This window comes from Schistocerca serialis, chromosome 10 (genome assembly GCF_023864345.2).
Source record: "Schistocerca serialis cubense isolate TAMUIC-IGC-003099 chromosome 10, iqSchSeri2.2, whole genome shotgun sequence".
In the NCBI taxonomy this organism is placed as follows: Eukaryota; Metazoa; Arthropoda; class Insecta; order Orthoptera; family Acrididae; genus Schistocerca; species Schistocerca serialis.
In genome coordinates this window covers 238,249,154-238,268,983 of record NC_064647.1, presented here as the reverse complement: position 1 = coordinate 238,268,983, position 19,830 = coordinate 238,249,154, and the positions used below count along the sequence as shown (strand labels likewise).

Here is a 19,830-nt window from a genome sequence, read left to right as displayed (position 1 = left end):
TAATTAAATCCCTGTTTCAAATAAAATCTCCAGTGTCAATAACAGCAAATATATGGACTGTGATGAAAAGGTTTCTTGATCCTTTACCCGCAAATGCTTCCCTTCCTCATTTCCTGTGTACTTGTTGAATTGCAAACTTCTTGGTTCTACATGGTATTGAAACGGAAAGCAGAAGTTATGTTAACCGAGCAGGTAACTAACAGTTCACATTTCTCATGTACAACACTAATTTGAAATAGCTACATTTCAGAGCAGAGTGTACATGCTGTTGTCCTTTGAAATTTGCTATACCAGATAAAGCACTCAGTAAATAGTATTGTTCTGTGTGAATTAGACAATAATGCAATTTCCACAATAAACGGTCAAATGAATAAAATTAAACATCTGGTACAGAACTTTGGCACCTTTCTTTCAGTTTTTCTAACCGCAATTCCAAAAAGTACAAGTGCGTGACTCAGTTATGAAACTTCTTGACAATACTGTGGTGTCTGGAACTGCAAATTAACTCACCTGTTTTACTTTACAAGCTTCACGAATTTAGAAAACTTCATTAAATATTATAAAACTCGGCAAACATGTCTGCCTCCGGTGACAATATTCATTTTTGATGTGCAAATTACATTCCTCTGCAAAAGTTGCACACTTACGAGTACCGTGTATGAAGAATGAATGACACTCATCAAAATATCCCACTGGTTGATGCACGTAACTAAACTGAACTGCTTGAGAAGAGATATATTCCATCAGTTATCAATGGTTGTTACGACTATCCACAATGCACAGAACAGTACTACATTACAGGCAGATCATGTCTTCAAGTACGTCGTAATGGTTTAATGTTATTGTTATTATACCAATTACAAAGTGCACTTTCAATTACCTGACTCATTACATGTGTAATATTCCATATGCCACTTCCTAACAACTCAACAACAGTGATTTGCGGTGGTATAACAACTGGCTAAAGACTAGTATGAAGACGATATAATACGTCTTCATTTCTAATACCTGCAAATTTTCTGATTTCCACCAATTAAATTCACAGCTATTTTAACTTTCATAAAACCGTTTAATAAGATCTTGGAGACTAATGAATGCCTTAAAGGCAGTACATTAAACTTCTGCTTTAAATACCTGCAGATGCAAGTCATGTACATAATATTTAACGAGCATTCACGTAAACCATTATCACTCAGTATCAATAGATTCGGAAAACCAATAACTAAACGCTGCTTTATAACCTCGGCACAGCCCAAACTTGGTTTGTCTGCGTAGAAGCGGCCATGCTTCGAATTCTCTACAGCAAAAATAATTCACGTTTGGAATAGGATGCAAGTAATTCTAAAACACTTAAAAACGAACAGACAACACTGTTGTTTCACACAACTTGTCAAAAACATCTGCTCACGAACTTCCATTTATCGTTTGTAATTCGACCAATGAAATGTTTGCGTACGTCGGAAATGTGATTCACATCATGGCCGATAGGCAGCACTAAAATCGCACGACTGCAGCTGGTTTGAACCCGGCACACCAGTTTTGAACTTGAGAGAGTGAGGTCGGTTGACGTTGCTGTGCTACAGGTAAGTCCAGTTTGGTTAATTAACTGTTTACAAACATAAACCTAGTTCGACGACCGTAGTTGCGTGACCATATTACGCTTGCTCCCACGTAACCGCCCTCTGATCACTGCAAAGATAGTTTGACAACGTCGTCCAATCAGCTTTGGATGCAGAGATCAAGGAGCCTTGAATGGGAATGTGTCTTCATTCCAGACGTATGTGGATTTGGCGCGAGTTGGCACACAAGGCTATGCGAGCATTTGGTGTCTGTCTGTGTTACATGTTAAAGCATTGCTCACACCATCTTATGAGGGTGTATTATATCCACACGTATCTTGCCTAGCAGTGAAGAAGCCATAATGGATGAAAATGCTGTGGATATTCACGAGCTTTTTACATATTGTATTACTCGTTTCCATTTGACTGTGTGACAGCTAAGATAAAAATACGGTTTTACGGCCGCTTTATTACCTGTAGTTGCTGACAAGCGTGGCGATAATGAGTAATTTTGCCAATAGTGTTTGAAATAATGAGGGAATGGTAATATCGAAGAATGACTTCGAACTAGAACATTTCTGAAAGATTGCATTTTTAACTATCGTTTTGATAGTATTATTACATTATTTCCAAGTCTTGAACGCTGCTGGATATTTTCTATATGAATGTAGTGCCGCTATAAGCGTGCTAGTATGTGGCTTTCAAATCAATTTGGGGCTACAAATCGTATGATTCATTAAGAAATCTTTCAATTATTTGTAATGTGACTACAGGCAATGACCTTTTTGAGAAGTTTTGTTTTTCTATGTTTTTTGGTACCGTGTTGTGTAGAAAAAATGCTTGTTCTGGATCTTTTTCTGTTATTTTTATACAAATAGATTTGTGGAGTAGGATGGATGATTGCGTCAAAAGTTTGAGTTGACTGTAATAAATTTCTGAAACTGCTCACTCTTTGTATTTATTCGCAGTTAAAATTTTCAAAACAAGTCACATGGGTTTAGGAAGTAGGTGCTGTGAAAACTGAAGCTGAATAACTCAGGTGCTAAAAAGATTTCTCACGATTGTCAAACGTCCCAGTTCAGCACAAACTCAGTCAGTCAGATAGTTTCACAACTTCGTTTATTCTATTGTCAGGAACTAATGTAGTGGCGAATGTATAAAATACAGAGAGTAGAAGATTTTTCCAAATAATTTATCTGATTGTGCGACTGACAATAATTCTTCGTAAGACTGATTTTAAATAAAAACATCATTAATCTGGTGCGATACGGATGGGACACTCCTATAGCCTTGTGACGAATCTCCACATTGCCCGTCGCGGGCGCACATGACTTCATCACAGATTTGCATTATAAGCCAAATCAAGTCATGACCAAGTGAGTGCACCAAACTAAGCCACACAGTGCTTATTTATAATGACTCAGAAACTGCTGTCTCAAGGGAAAGTAGTGTTGACTGATTACATCAAATCAGCAGTGCACCGACATGAGGGGAATGCGCCAAGAAAACCTTTAGCCATTTATGCCATAGTCTGTTGTTCCATCCCATACGCTGTTTTCACGTTAAGTCATCGAAGAAGGCAAGCTAACATGGCTGTATATGAATGGTCTTTGAAGGACTGTTACGGGTGGCTCATGCAAGAAGCAGCTTTCGCAATGGTTCCAGATGTATGTAACATCATTCAGACGTCAGCGCACTGAAGCCGATCAATGATTGTGATGGGTGTTTCGAAAACACTGTGACTAATGACAGCACCGGAAACCCTTTTCGTACTCTTAACAGAAGGTTTTTATAGAATGTATGAAGCGTTTTTTCGTTGTTATTCCGCTCTCTGCAATTTTGGAAAGCTCATGGCGGTGTATCAGCGTAATCCACTGTGTGCATATCCCACTTGGACAGGTGACACAGCACATCTGCGGTAGGGAGTTGCTACTTGTCGTCTCCTGGAATCCTGAGTAGGGACTTCTTATTCATCAGAGAAATCTCACGATTTTCTTGAAATGGTTCTGATTCTGCTAAGCCATAGAGTTCGCATTGCTAAGTGTTGGAGGAAATACTGTGGCAAGCACTACATGATGGATTTGTTTAGTTGTCAGGCAGTTCACGAGAAATATTTTCTTGTCGCCGTGTCGATTTCGTTGTTTTAGTTATGTCGTTTCCTCGAGCTACAAAAAGAGATAGTTCCACCACAGCACAACGTAAACTTGATTGCAGTAAAGTGCCAAACATGAAGTCACAGAGCTACGAATTCCACAGCCCTGTTGACACGACCGCTGAATAGCGTAACAAACTGGGGAGTCTAGGACCATTTTGGTTCAGTACTGGACAATTAATAATTCGTTCTACAGATCAATTTGGTAGTTATTTTGGAACGTTTCCCACATTCAACTCTTCAAGTACTAGCCTGGGATACACCTTAACCAAATAACCAAAAAAATATAGCTTGTTTTCACCAAAACAACTTTTATTATTCCATTCAAATTTGAAAGCCAAAAAACTTGAATAAGCCACAAAAGGATTGTAAGCCACAAAAGGATTGTAGATGCCGTCGGTATTGAATAAGCTTTGATAAATGGCATTTCCTGTTTTTGCACTTTGTGACGTATTAATCAGTGGCATTGTTTGCTAATTTTTTTGCTGATATCAAACAAGATTTTCTCAGTCGATATGAACGATATGAATTTTCTTTTTTTTTCTGTTTCAGATTTTTACTTTTCAGCGTCACTCTTACATTATTGGTATCGTTATGTAAAAAAAAAAACTTTCGTGAATACTTTCTGGATTTATTTACTAATCTAGACACGCTGGGTTTAGTCATAAGGGGGTGTCATTGCAGATCGTTTACTCGGAATGGCAGTCGTAAACTGGAAAGAGATAATTTGCATACACATATGAAATATACTCATCTTTTAAATGTGATTCACGTGTAAAAATATTGGCTGACTAACTATCAAATGTTTGAGCCATAGGAGAGTACATCGGACATTCGATAAAGAGGGGTGGGGGAGGGGGTGACACAGTTGGTGTTTGTCACGTAAATGCTGAAATAGTTCTGAGGTTTTACGATTCTGGGTACACTTGCTTCCAGGTGGCTCTTTACAAACTGATGCAGACTTGATACGTCTGGCTGGCTGGCTGGGTAGGACGAGATTTCGGTTTGTGAAGAATTTCTTTCTGAAGAAGTGAAGGTAAAAATGGCGATATTAGAATCGTCCCCCCTTTTGGCTAAATTTATGCAGGAGCTCTTCGGCAAGCAAGTATTGGTCTGATCCTTTTCATAGCATTATAGCTATTCACTTCACTCCGTATCCAGTAGAACTAGCATTCATTCTCGAATGACCTCCATATGGTGTTAACACTGACCTTCCATCAGTCACGCCGCAGCTTGCTCAACAACTGGATTTACGCTATCAGTTCAGCCTAAATCGATGCATACGCTAACGACCTACTGCGTATGGTTTAATGGAGTGGTAAAAAGTTTTACATGGAGTTATACACATTTTTACTGTGCTCGGAGGCAGTTGGGAACTTCTGCAGCATCAGGCATCGAACATCTTCTCACTGCTGTTCTCAAACAGAATTTCTGAATGGGTAAGTATTTTCTGAATAATAACTTGCACTGTTTTTTCGTGGTCTTATTCACATTGATTTAAATTTTAATGTCTCCCTGTCTTTCAGGTAGTCGGTAGACTGCTGCCCAAGAAAGCCAGGACCTGCAGCTCGAAACAAATGAAATATGTATAGCAAATTTGTCTGTAATTATATCAGATGAACAAAAATATTAACTAGGTGTCGTTAAAGTTTTATTTTACATTTTGAATTTTAAAACAGATAAGTCATAAATTCATCTAACATTAATGACAATTGATTTTTTTCCATTTAGACTGTGAAATGTATGAGAATGTACACTATGTGGATTCAGTTGCAACCAACCATTGTGTTATACTGTGTGTACCTTTTTGTAATCTCTTGCAGGTTGTTTGAAATATCATGGTTTTCCTAGATTTGATGTATTTTTACTGAAAATGGCACACACTATACAGATTGATTCAGGTGCCCATAGCATTGGGTTTTATGCACTCTACAGTGCCTTGAAATCCCAAATGCAACATTTTCATATTCTCTTGCTGGCTACGCACGAACTATTATTTCAAAAGCAAAAATGGACTGAACATTTTTGTAGGAAATTTAGTGTAGTTATGTACTGAGATATATTTTCCCTACAGGCCATCATTTTCAATTTATTCAAGAAAACGGACAGAAGCTACCTTCAAGCACATTTTTCTTGAGTAACTCTGAAACTATGCCCTCCAGTGAAAACATATCCCTGTACAAAATTTAACTAAATTAAATTAACTACAAAAACAGCCAGTTAATTTTCTTCTGTCGGACTAATAGTTGCCGCATAGTGAGTGAGGGAAAATCCCACGCAGAGTTTGAAGGTGTTGTGGGTTGTATAAAACCCAGCAGTAGGGGCAGAGGAATCGCCACGGATACTTCCAAAATAATATAGATGGAACAACAATCTTATACATTTTATAATAGTTCTGAGATGTTTTTACAGAACACTGGAAAAATACCAGTAGGTGACTGGTCTTCATGTCCAGAGAACTGAAATGTACATTTGTATTTTCTTCTAGATCATTTACCAACTGTTTACAGCCTCAATAGGCTCCACATACTCATCATTTTCCTGCTTAAGAAAGGATGTCATATCCTAAAGTTATTCACGAAAACATTGCTATTTCAGTCTTCATGGCTAAACGTTGTCTTTACATTTTTAAATAATGCTCCCAAATTGCTTCTCATTTAGAGGTAGACAACATAACAGTTTAAAAGCAAGTAAAATTTTTCAGCTCTGTGTTGTTGTTGTTGTTGTTGTTGTTGTGGTCTTCAGTGCTGAGACTGGTTTGATGCAGCTCTACATGCTACTCTATCCTGTGCAAGCTTCATCCTCTGTGTGATCATACCTAAATGTTAATATAGTGAGACAAATTAAGTGGCATTCATATTTGGTTAAAAGTTTGTAGCAGAGGGTAAACTCTAATCATTATCTTTTACATTTATTGTCCCCTCAGTTGAATCAAACTTACCATGTGTCTCACATGAATTTTTTATATTAACATATTATTACCTCCTTCAAATCTGCATGTTGCTTAGGCTGTCATTAAGCTTTGATTTTACTAATACTCCTTTCCTCAGCACAACTGTTTCTGACCCACAATAACACCTTTTTCAGTATTGAAAGAGCAGGCGAAAGGGGAGACTCCTTTGGCAGAATTGAGATCATGTTAGCCTATGAAGCATAATATGATTGCGTGATTAAAGTGAAAGAAATTAAGATTTCAATCTTTAATCAAGCAGATGATCCATTTCCAAATTTGTGATGATGATCAGTAAGATAATAAAAGACAAAAATTACATTATGCAAATGATTTTCAGCAATTGCTACATACTCAATGCAACTTCCTCTTAATCATGCCACATGACTAATTTTCCCTCTTTGTTAGCTTTTGGTTGTGAAATGTTGAGCATAATCCTGTGAAGCTCATTTTGGTTTCCTGTTAATCCATGGCCTGAAATAATTTTATGGTTTTTTTGCTGGTTACACCTAAGATCTCTTTTTTGGTATTTCTAGTTTACTGTTCTTAATTTAATCATATTACTGGTAGATAGGACTTCTCATGCAACATTCAACACACCTGATATGCTATTGAGTATAGGTAGTGTTATTGGTCCAAAACTTGAACCTTATGGAACATGGTTTCCTTGTTGTGGAGTTGTTTCCTGAAAACCCACTGAGGGTTTTGTGCAGGGTTTAATTCTGTATTAAGAAGTCCTCTCTGTAAGGTAAAAAACCCTTAGTGGTCATAACAATTTAATATTTATGACCTTCTAAATATTCTAGTCTGTAAATACTTTAGGAGTAAAGAGGACCACTCACATTTCAGTAGGTGGAGTGGGGGTTGTTTTGGGTGGGGCTTGGAGGGTGGCAGCAGGTTTGCTGGCTAGGAATGTGGGAGGCAGGGGCAGTAGGTGCACAAACTAGTCCTGTGACACACGTTCTTGAGGGACTCGCAACTCGTTTCTGAGTACATGCTCGCCTCCTGTGGGGCCCACGTCTTGCGTACAGTCGGGAGGCCAAAACTTGTGAAAGTGTTGGAAGACTTAGGCGGAATTCATTTTTGTCTTTCTCTCCTTCTTCTGACTTCTCCTGTCATCCTTCTGCATGTGAGGTCTCCCTTTTTGTCTTTCTTGTTCCCTGTGTGTGCCTGAGGGCTGACTCACCTGTTTGACACATAAAGAGTGACTAGGTAATGTGTAACTGCCAGTACCCCTGATGGACAGGTAGGGCTCACCCGTACCCCCTGGTAAAGGCGAGGCCCAGGGAGGAGTGACTGCCTGAGCAGTAATCTTCCTAATTGCCAACTGGTCCCTCTGCCTGGAGTTCAGGAGGTGTGAACAATCACCTAAGACGGGTGTACTCCTGTCTGTGGGGCCCCCAGAAGGAAGGAGCACACCATCAGAGATGCAGGCAATTGTGGGGTTCCTCATAATGAGTTCATAAACTCTATCAATGCAACCTCCGTCTAATAAACAGAAATGGAATGAGGCCAAAGACACGATGAATCTTCCAGTTGCACCTCGCTACCCCACAGACAGGAGTACACCCGTCTTAGGTGATTGTTCACACCTCCTGAAAACACAGCAAAATGTTTAACTTGTGACAAGCATGTTCATGAGGGAGATCGCACACCACCTCCTCTCCACTACATCAAATGCACTGGGAACCATGCCACTTCATCCCATGAATGAATGCCCTGTGTACCTCAATCTGGGTGAAGCAAAAGGTACCCCTCAATGTCCCTCGCAAAATGTTAGCTAGCGGAAAGCCTTGCATACCACTATCTGGCAGTTGTACCTGTGATACATGGGTACTGGAGCCAGTGACGTGTGGCACACGATGAAGGTAATGTGGAGGCATGTATTGGGAGGGGGTGGAAGGATGGAGGTAGAGGAAACTTGTGTGGAGGGTTTGGTAACAGTAGGTGATCACAGGAGTGAGGGATGTGTTGCAACGACAAATCCCATCTGTTGTTCAGGAAAGCTGGTGCTGGAGGGAAGAACCCAAATGGCCCAGGTTGTGAAGCACCCATTGAACTTGAGCATTTGAGCCACTGGATGGTCAACTTCATTCTTGGGTATAGTTTGAAGGTGGCCATTCAGTATGATAGGCAGCTGGTTGATTGTCATACCAACATAAAAAGTGTGCATTGACTGCAGCAGAGATGTTAGATTACATGTCTGCTTTCACAGGTGGCCTTGCCTCTTATGGTATATGATAAGCCTGTGATAGGACTAAGTGGGTGGATTGGGTAGATCTTGCACAGGTGGCAAGTGATTGGGAGTAAAAGTGGCACAGTATGGACCAGGATGTTGTGTAGGTTAGGTGGGCCACAGAATACCACTTCAGGAGGAGTGGGATCTTGGATAGGATGTCCCTCATTTCCATGCACGATGATGGATAGTGAAAGGCGTGGCGAAGGTATGATTTAGTTGTTCCAGTCCAGGGTGATATTTGTGACAAGGGGGCCACTTCTTTGCAGCTGATTCTTGGGGGTGGTGGAAGAATTAGGACTGTGAGGATATGGCATAGGAAATCTGTATGTATACTACATTTGGGGGCAGGGGGGTAGCACCTATCTCAGTGACGGGATGACAGCTGCCAAATTGCAGCTACTGTTGGTGATTACTGGGATTAATGTGGACAGAGTTGTGAATGGAGTCATGAGAGAGCTGGAGGTCAACATCCAGGAAGGTGGCAGTTGGGTTGCTGAGGACCAGGTGAAGTGGATGGGGGATAAGGTGTAGAGGTTGAGGAATCAGATATGGTGTCCTGGCCCAGTCTATATCATGAAGATGTCATCAGTGAACCTGAACCAGGTAATGGGATTGTGATTTTGGGAGGCTAAGAAGGTTCCATGTAAATGGCCCATGAAAAAGGTTGTCATGGAAGGATGTCATGTGAGTGCTTGTGACTGTGCTGCAGATTTGTTTATATACCTCCCTCAAAGGATATGGTTGGTAAGTTGTATGAGGAACGAGGTAGATTGGTTGATAGTGTGAAGGATGTTAACAGAGGTAGTGTTCAGTACTGGTAAGGTGATGGGTATGAGGGTGTGTAGGTAGGGGGCACCGACAGTGATGAGCAGGAATCCAGGTACCAAAGGGGTGGGGATGGCGGAATGTCATTGAAGGAAGGGGTTAGTATCTTTGATGTGAGAGGCAAGGCTTTGAGCAATTTGTTGGAGGTGTTCATGACAGCCTTATCCTATGTCACCTACCAACTCCACTGCAATCACGGCACAGCTTTTTATGCTGGTGTGTCTACCAACCAGCTGTCCACCAGATTGATGATGATGATGATGATGATGTTTGGTTTGTGGGGCGCTCAACTGCACGGTTATCAGCACCCGTACAAATTCCCAACCTTTTCTCAGCCCAATCTCGCCACTTTGATGAATGATGATGAAATGATGAGGACAACACAAACACCCACCAGATTGAGTGGCCACTGCCAAATGCATCCATGAACGAAGTTTACCACCCAGTGGCACAACACGCAGCTGAACATACAATAGAGTTCAGTGGCTGTATCACATGCCATCTGGGTCCTACCCTTCAGCATCAGTTTTTCGGAACTAAGCAAATGGGAGTTGTTATTACAGCAAACCCTTCACTCCTGTAACCTCTTGGCCTGAGTTCTGCTAACCCACTGTTCACACACACTCCATGTGACAGTTTCCTCTTTCTCCACCCTGTCACCCATCCCACAATCTGCAACCCCATGGCACTTTTATTGTGCACTACACCTCATCTGCACTGTGCCCGTGTTACACGTGCGTAGCACGTGCACCTGACACCCCTCCTATCCACAGTCCTAGCCAGGAAACCCCTGCCTCAGTCCACACTGCTAGCTGGAACTTTCCTTAGTGTATAAATATTCCAGTCTTGTAGTCACTTATGTGACATAAGTTAATCTAGATTTTCTATCACAATCTCTTTTGCATTTAGAATAATGTGAAGAGTTTTAAGTTACTGCTGTATAGTCTGTATAGTTGCCACTTTATGTGATAAATTATATGGCATAATAAATTGAAATTTCATTTCATGACTTGTGTTTAAGAAAGTCTAAAATATTTTTACATGTCAGAATTTAGCGATGAAGTGATGCATGGCATGTTTCTGTTGCTATCACTTATCTGGCCACATATGATCCATTATTTTGTCTGGTGATGTCTTGTTGATGCGAAGCTTAACCGAGGAAAGATAGCAACAGCAGTCAGTCACAATCCCATTGGTTTATTATGGTCCAATCCAACAAGATTGCGACTGATTCGTTTGTTCCTATCCTCCCTTACATTAATATCCAGTCGCTGTGCCCAATGGTTCCGTGTGTAATCAGTTAGTGAAATGTAACCAAAGTTAAAAGAAATCAAAATTTCTGAATTAGATTGATTGTGATATTTTGCTTTGAATATTGTGACACTAATTAAGACCCATGCTAGTGCCATATTTTTTAATTAACTTATAACCTTTTTTGGATTTTTATTTTACACATGCTGCTTTGATTTTCCATACCTCTGAGATAGTGTAATGATGTTTGCAGTGAAACTTTATTATTTAATCACGAAGTCCATGAAACTTGTTTGTATAGGTAAACAGCTAAACATAATGTAATAAATGATAAAATATATGAAAGACATATGCTCAAAGTTTGCTTCTTTTTTCTTCTTACATGGTGCCAGCAAATTTGTTTGGAAAACCATGAATGGAGTGCCACCAACCATAGTCAATGAAAATGGCAGTGAAGCAAGCAGAGAGAGCACATTGTGTGGTAGAATTTGCCCATTGCCAATTAGTAGTGAGTGTAAAACAGTTTTTCACAAGGCGCCACCTCTTTACAACAGCATAGTGAGGTGTTACAAGAAATTTGAGGGTGTTTGTGTGATGCTAAATGTGCAAGCTGACTGGGCATGTCGGAACAGACATTGGCCTAGGTGAGGGATGTGATGATATTGCCCACCAAGTATAATTGTTTAGTTAGCACAGAAATGCACATCCCTCAGTCAACAGTGTGTAAAAATCACATGTAAATGATTAAGAGTGAAGCTGTACAAACTGCAGCTTCTGAAAGCCATAACCTATGTCAATAAATTGTTCCATCTGCATTTGTATGCAGAACCATCTTAAAAAGAACAACTTTGCAAGAAAATTAGTCTTCATCAGCACAGTCGCTTTCCTCTTTCAGGAAACATTAACCAACATTACACATGTGTATGAGGGTTTGTGAAACCGCATATAAGATTTTGAGAAAGTCAACATGTTCTGTTCTGTGGTCAACAAGACAGTTTGTGGACGCTTCTTCACAAAGAGAGCTCGACGGTATCATCTATCTTGACACTCTGCAATTGTGGTCATCTTTCAGTAAGATTGTGCCCATCCACATCTCCACAATTGTTTACAAGATTATCTGCATGAGATGTTGTCACATGGCTGGATAGGTAGTGCCGACCCCTTGACACCTTGCAATTTTTTCTTGTGAGGTTACATCAAGGAAAGCTAATAATTTACGCAATCATAACGAACATAGGTGATCTTTTTTGAATTTAACAAAAACAACAGCCTAGACCACAAATGGTGTTTACTATTCTGGGGTAACTGGTTTCAGTCGTCGACTGACCAGACCAGTATGTAACAACATTGGTGACACATGGAGCCATTGTACGTGCATGTAAGTGCTTTTTGTCATGTACAAGAGCTCTGTGCATTGGCTTTACTAGGCAACAGTGGAGTTACATGTTGATCTGAAGATGGTCTGTCTATGACTGAAACTGGTTGCCAAAACAAAACAAAATTATATATTGGGTCAGGGATGGGCAGAACTGAACTACCTATTAGATCTGTACTGTGTGATGAAATAGAAAGAAACTTTCAGGGTTTGTCTTTTACAGGGACTTTTTAAAGTGATCTGACGTGTTGATTCACTTAGCTGTGGGTATACCTACAGATGTCTTCATTTATTATCATGTGTATATATTGTCAGTAACACTTGGATAAAAGGCCTGTCAGTGTGTTGCTCTGTTTAAAGCACTCAAAAAAGGGGGGGGGATGAGATATTGGAGTAGCACTGCCATGTAATAGCTGTCCCTCAATACCAGTCTACATTTGATTTCCTTCTCCTAAGTCTGTGACTTCATCAGTATTCCTACACTGCCCCATAAACATTCTTCGTTCTTTGATGGATGTCTATCAACATTTGTCCTTCGACAGCTGAGAAAAGAATGACAGCATGTTCTATGCATTTGATAATAACGTTACTATAGTTCATGTTTCCACATTTAGCACAGGCATGTTGGAAAGGCACAAATGCCACTCTAATCCCTTGCCCGTATGTAGGTGGGTATATACCCAGATCACAGTCAAACTATGTTGAATATACGCTGCAGCAATGTCCACAAATGGAAACTTTTTGATCACCCCTTACAGTGTGTAGACATGCGTTTGCTCAATATATAACTGATTCTGGCCGCCACTCTGGGGATGTATGGCAGAGAGGCCATGTCCAACATTAATTCTTCTGACCTGTCACTTCACAGGGTGTAAGGTGTCATATACTGCCTATATCTCTGATGGTGTACCCACTGTTCCTCAAAATGTATTCCAGATGTCACATTCTGCACCTGAGCTCTACCACCAGCCATGAGAGTGAGTCTTTGTTAAGACTGTCCACTCACGCTGACAAAACATCAGAAATGGTCCTTAACAACTATTACCTACGAATTCAAAGATCAGTGCCAAGAAGAAACATGTGAGTGTTTTAGAAGTTTTTGTACTTTAATTAGAGATGAATCTGACTTACCCTTTTTTTAAATAGTGAATCAGGTATTATTAAAAATTGAACTGTTCTGTTGTTGAAATAATTAATGGAAAAAATCAACATTACACCTAAGGTATTTTATCCTTACAGCAATAAAGAAGTTGAACTCCAGAACACACACACACACACACACACACACACACACACACACACACACACACATAGGACTTAAGATGATGCACTTACATTTGTTACATTGTAACTTGTTAGCTATAATTTAAATATATGCTGTATTTGTTCTTTTACTCAAATTATTACTATCAACTGTCTTTTTTTTTGCTTTTTGTTTTTTTGTTTTCTTTTTTTATGTGTTGGCAGTTAAAGACGTAGATCGCACTACTGCATCTGCTTCCTATCATCATAACTGTTTCTGCTAATGAAATCTACACCTACTACAATACTTAACTGTATTTACAACTGCTGTTGTACTACAACTTGTTTCCCTCCTATCTGTCAAAGATATGCATTACAACCCATTGAAATAGATTATAAATGATTATGATACAAGTTTTTGTCCTCCACATTTCACAGTGGGCTCTGTAGCTGTCCAGTCTGTAGGTACACGCTGCCATTTTATTGGGCACTGCAGAGGGCATTGTGGTTCCATCTGCTTTCTCTATCGTCTGCTGGTTTCCTGGGTGCAAGGGACAACTCCTGTTTTGAGGGAGTGTCGTTGCTGCTGGTGTGGAGCACAGCTACCTGCTACTCCGTATAACCCAGTTTCTAGATACTGGGGTGCCAGAACATGACCAACCACTCCATTGGTGTTAGAATCGCTGTGCGTCCGCTGTTGACTGTTCGTCCACTATAGTTGTTGAACTCAGCTATCAGTGCACTGTTGCTTTCATTCTCCTGTCGCAGATGGAGTCGATTGATCAAGTGATGTGCTAGCCAGGTCGTTTTTTAAATTGTTTTGATGATATTGTCCAGGATTAGCCATGTTGTCTTGCAAAACTGTAGCTATCTCACATCGAGTTTCTGTGCCAGTACAGCTGACTGGTAGGTGTCAACTCACAATTTTTAAGACAGATTATTTTGATACGTAAATGGTACGCATATTAAGTTAGGACATGCAGAGTACATTTTTTACATTATTAATATGAATCAAGGACACCCATACGATAGTTTATAAGGGAGGGGCCTACACCTGGGTGTATGCAGTATTTTTAATATTTCAGAAGACAGATGGCGACTTGTAAGCAGCCGTAAAAAGTTCCAGTTCTGACCCTATTAAAAACCTATGTAATAACGGCTTTTAAATAATTTTCATGAAAGAAAAATGCATGATTAGACTAGATTTTTTCCCCTCGCAAAGAGCGGGGGGGGGGGGGGGACTGCAGCCCATCCCTTGCCCCTACCTATGTGTACCTCTTAGTATGGATATGAATGGTAACTTTTTGATTCAATGAAATCAAATTACATTTTTCTTTTGATTAAATACAGGGCATCCAACTAGTTATTCATATACCAACAATGTTGGGTTGAAGCCGGAAATTTGAAAAAGAGCTGAAATAGGAAAAAAATTAAAGTTATTTGAGTTGAAATAAGAAATGGGTAAATTGTTATCAGTCCAAAGGTTGGTTTGAACTTTCTAGACATGGTACTGTGTCACTGCCTGCCTCAACCTTTGAACTGACTTAACCAGCCAGTTATAGGGGGGATCTAGAGTTTAAAATGGACTAAGAATCATGGTGAAACTCTGCAGATGATTGGCACATGACCTACAATGGGAGAGGGCGTCCTCAGGATTGTCAATGACTGCAGTACATTAGATTTTACTTGAACATTTGGTAATGAAAAAGATCTGTTTGTGATTAAATCTACACAATTTGACTGAAGCTCAAATAGAGGCTACAATCAATTGGTTTAAGAAAATGCTCAAAACATTAAACTCTATAAAAGCAATTTCCACGTACAACATCATAACAGGAGGTGAAACTTTGATATGGAAGCTGGAAGGTGAACAGCTATCAACTGTTTGGGTGTTCCAATATGGCGCGAAAGCAACAAAAGTGATTTATTTGTGAAGAAATTCCAAGAACATGATGCCTTGTCTGTAGTTGCAACGAATGTGTTGTGACTGTTATTTTAGTAGATTGTTGTAGCTTGAGTGCCCATTCACAGGCAGCCAAGCAGGAATGGGCAAACAGCTGACACTTGGGCATTCAGGCAGCTGGTTTGTAGCATACATGATCTTACTGCCCTACAATCGAAATCTGCATTGCTCAGTCTCTCTGCCAATCAATTTGGTAGGCAAGCACATGGAGTGGTAGAGTTACTGCAGCTGAGCCTCCCTGCAATTCTGCAAGCCGTTCGGCAATGAGTCACTACGGCCCCTGAGGTACCGAGGTGGGGGCCCTTGTCATGTCGCTGTCTCTCCTGGGACCAGCCAATCAAAGACAAGTGACCACAGACGCAGGCACACTCACCCGTGACTGCGCACCCTGAATGGGCACCGCAGCTTGCACAGTGCCCCACACCCAAAGCGGCCAGCCGACACAATACCAGGCATGCGATTCCCATTTTTGTTTTAGAAAAGTGTGTTTACAGTGACTAGTATTGGTCACATACAAGATATCAGTGGAAATGGTGGTAGAAAATGAAAAGTTGGTACGTTCACATCCCAGTGACACTGAAATGGCTTCATGTATTGCTACTATGTGTCTGTTGTTTGTGTGTGCCAGGGTGCAGTAAAACACTTCACTACTGATCGGTTTCAACCAGTATGTCTGGGTTTCCTCTGAATAACTATCTGTCAAAAATTTGATGACTGATATGGACTGTTCAACTGATTTAGTAATTTCAGGACTTGCTAAATAAATATAACTTCAGGTGCAAAGGAATGACTGTAGCTCTTTAAAGGGCTCTCCTGTATGGCCGCAGTTCCTCAACCAAAATATGCGCCGCCTTCCTGTTCATTGAGTACCTGCCTTAAAGTTCCTTTCTGGTATTTCAAAAGAGTTTGCCTCATCCTGCAGATTATGTTGGCAAATTGCACAGCACTGCATTTCCTCAAGTTGCTTTTCTGCCTTCATTAACAGTGCCGTGTCCACTTTCATGATTCTCGGCTGGAATACATGAATGATAACATTTATGAACTCCCTTTGGACTTGGGTGTGTCCTGCTGATTCTTCAGATAAACATAGTCCTCCCATTCGAAACTAAAAGTCACTCAGTATTTCCAAAATAACGAATTGTCTCTGCAGTCAGAGCTCACCGAACTGAATGAATGGCCTTACCAACATCTCACCATCTCTCGGTACAGGAGATGAAAAATCAGCAGTTGGACCCATCAGTAACAGGCCTCAGTAGCGTACAGAATAGCAACTTCAGCTACTGAACTGGAAATGACGTCACTACCGAGGCTATCCTACAGAACCGAACCGTATGGATGATACAGAATAGGGCTACTTGCCTCACTGCGTTAGGCAGGGGTGGCAAAGTGGTTCGTGCACACTGTGAACCTAGCGGGTAGCTCATGAGTAAGTCCCATGAGGCAGTTTCTATACTGTATCATCAGTATAGGTAATGATACGGCGACGTGTCTGACCTCAGAAAGTCAGACGTATGCTACAGAAATTCCTACAATTGGTCTCGCCAAGTTTGGAATCCTTGTAATTCATTAATGGTTTTTAAAGTTTCTTACGTTCTCTTACCAAGCTCTTGTCCAGTGTTTGTGCTTTTTAGCGTGAGGAAAATTCTTACGTCTTTTTATAGCCACAATGTTGTACCTCTCCTTTCTTGACCGCATCGCCTATATTTTAAAGTAATGAACTTTCCTTCTCAGCATTGTTTACTGAAGAGAACCAAACTTAATTTTCTTTGATTTGCAACTGTATTCTTTCTATAAGTGCTGCTGCGATAGATAACAGTTGGACACATTTGATCACTTCCGTGATACAATAACTTCTGTTTATTACTCAGAAATGACTTTTGTTGTAGCAACCTCACTAGTGCTCACGGAAGAAACCTCAGATAATGCAGTATAGACTTAATGTAATAACACATCTTTAATGTGCAACCATCTATGCGGTATAACGCACCGCTTTCCTGGTGGGAAGGCGTGCCGGTCCCCGGCATGAATCCGCCTGCTCGATTAGTGGTGTGCCAGGCAGTTGGTGGATAGTTTTTAAGGCGGTTTTCCAGCTGCCTTCTTCATATTCCACCTCAGTTGGCGATTGCTGCGTAAACACTTTCTCCACGTACGCGTAAACCATAATTACTCTGCCGTGCAAACTTTGGGGTTACACACGCCTGGGTGGGGGGTGGGGGGGTTCTACTGGGGTCAATCCGCACAGTAACCCTGGGTTCGGTGTGGGGCGGCGGTGGGGTGAGTGGACTGCTGTAGTCTGTTGTGGGGTTGTGAGCCACTGAGGGCTACGCCGGGGACGAAGCCTCTCCGCCGTTTCTAGGTCCCCAGTTCAATACAATACAATCTACAATGTAACATATTCTCTCACAATGATTATTCTTTGACCCGGAACGTTTATGCTTAAGGCACAGCAAATTTTATGTTTTTTTATATGAAAGCAAAAGATAAAATATTCTCATTTGGGATCTTCAAGCATTCACTAGGACGAATTTCATACTTTTAAACATCAGCCTACAGCAGGCGCCGTACACTTAAACGATGCATTAAACACTGGAACAGCCTACGTCAGAGGATCGAAGAATGGTTAATGGTGAGAGGTATAAAAGAATTTGTTTGCCATTTTGTACATCGCACAAAGTACATATTAGCCTGCTATGTGCTGTTAGTGAGACGTATACATTGAATGAGCGAAGCAGTGAGGTTGTCAGCTTGGATTAAATGAAACAGGCAGAGGGGGAGGGGCAGAGGGGTTTGGGGTTTCAGGTAAAGCTGTCGGTGGACCATCACAGATTGTGCACAGGCGTGTGTCGAACGAGGATATGTGTAAAATCAGCTGGCGCATCTGAAGACACCGTCCCAGAGATTTAAGAAAGCTGCATAATACCTGTTTAGCATGGGATTTGAATAACATTACTTCAGAATATTAAGGCCAGTAGTTCATCAACTGTGCCACATTGCCCTGCAGGATAGCACAGATGGTCGTACGGAGAACAATACGAAGGGCGGTCGAAAAGTTTCTAGCCCGAGATAGTTACCGTAATGTCGTCTACAACCACCACCACCCGCCTTTATGTTGGCTCTTTGTGGGTGTGCAAGTCAAATTTCGTGACTCCACCTAGTTTTGCCGCTAGGAGGCGTTGTATATCGGAGTGTAAGCAAAATGGCGAATATTGGGAGAATCAAGAACCGTGCTGTGATTGAATATCTTCATTTGAAGGGAATGGCGCCCAAGGAAATTGCGGAGGACATGCGAAATACACTTAAGGATAGTGCTCCGTATTATGCAATGGTGAAAAAACTGGGCATCCGACTTCAAAGTGGAAGAACGAGAGTGGAAGATGCGCCAAAGAGCAGTAGGCATGTCACCGTTGCCGCTGATGAAACAGTGGCTGCAATTCACGATACGATTTTGCAGGATCGTCGAACAACGGTGCAGCACATTGAAACAACATTGGAAACTCCCACGGGCATGCTCATGACATTGTTGTGGATATTTTGGGAATGCGGAAAGTTTCTTCTCTGTGGGCCCCGAAAGACTTGAATCCAGATCGGAGATGGGAGCGTGTGCAATGTTGTGAAGAAATCGTCCGCCAATTTGAAGCGGATGAAGACGGCTTTCTTGCAAGGCGTGTGACAATGGGCAAAATGTGGGTTTACCACTTTGATACTGAAACGAAACAAGTCACAACAATGGAAACATCCTTCATCCACTACCCCCAAAAAAAAATACAGGTGCAAAAATCAGCTGGTAAGGTGACGGGATCGGTCTTGTAGGACGCAGAAGGGGTAACTACGGTGGATTACTTGCAAAACGGCGTAACTGTCAATGCATCATACTATTGCACTCTCCTACACCGTTTGAGAGAAGAGAGGAAAAAAAGGCCCGGAATATTGGCTCGCGCCGAGTTCTCTTGCATCAGGACAACGCACGGGCGCACAAAGCCCAAAGCCCTCGCAACACGGAAACTGCGTGGCTGCAGGCTCGAATTGTTACGTCATCCGCCATATTCTCCACATTTGGCTCCATCAGACTTTTTAATTTTTCCAAACCTAAAAAACACCTCAAAGGACGATGAGTTGACAATGATGCTGTGAACGCTTCGTTGGGGTCGAAATCGAAGACCTTTTATTTGAATGGTTTGTAGAAGTTATCTGAGCGTGCTCGCAAGTGTATTAGTATACACGGGTATTATATTGAAAAATAAATTAGTATTATGAAATTTCTGTCATTCTTTGTT

At 41.0% G+C, this 19,830-nt stretch overlaps 1 protein-coding gene across 3 annotated transcripts in view; it reads left to right on the top strand.

Moving 5' to 3' along the window:
• Positions 1-1,538: 1,538 nt before the first annotated feature.
• Positions 1,539-19,830, top strand: part of LOC126424764 (putative mediator of RNA polymerase II transcription subunit 12) — a 454,189-nt gene continuing 435,897 nt past the window's right edge. The window contains exon 1 of one of the 3 annotated variants that reach the window (XM_050087514.1): positions 1,539-1,583. The gene's annotated coding sequence lies outside the window, so the exon portion shown is untranslated. Of the gene's footprint in view, positions 1,584-13,340; positions 13,432-19,830 lie in introns of those variants that run through there. The other 2 variants (XM_050087513.1, XM_050087515.1) reach the window with 2 other exon arrangements.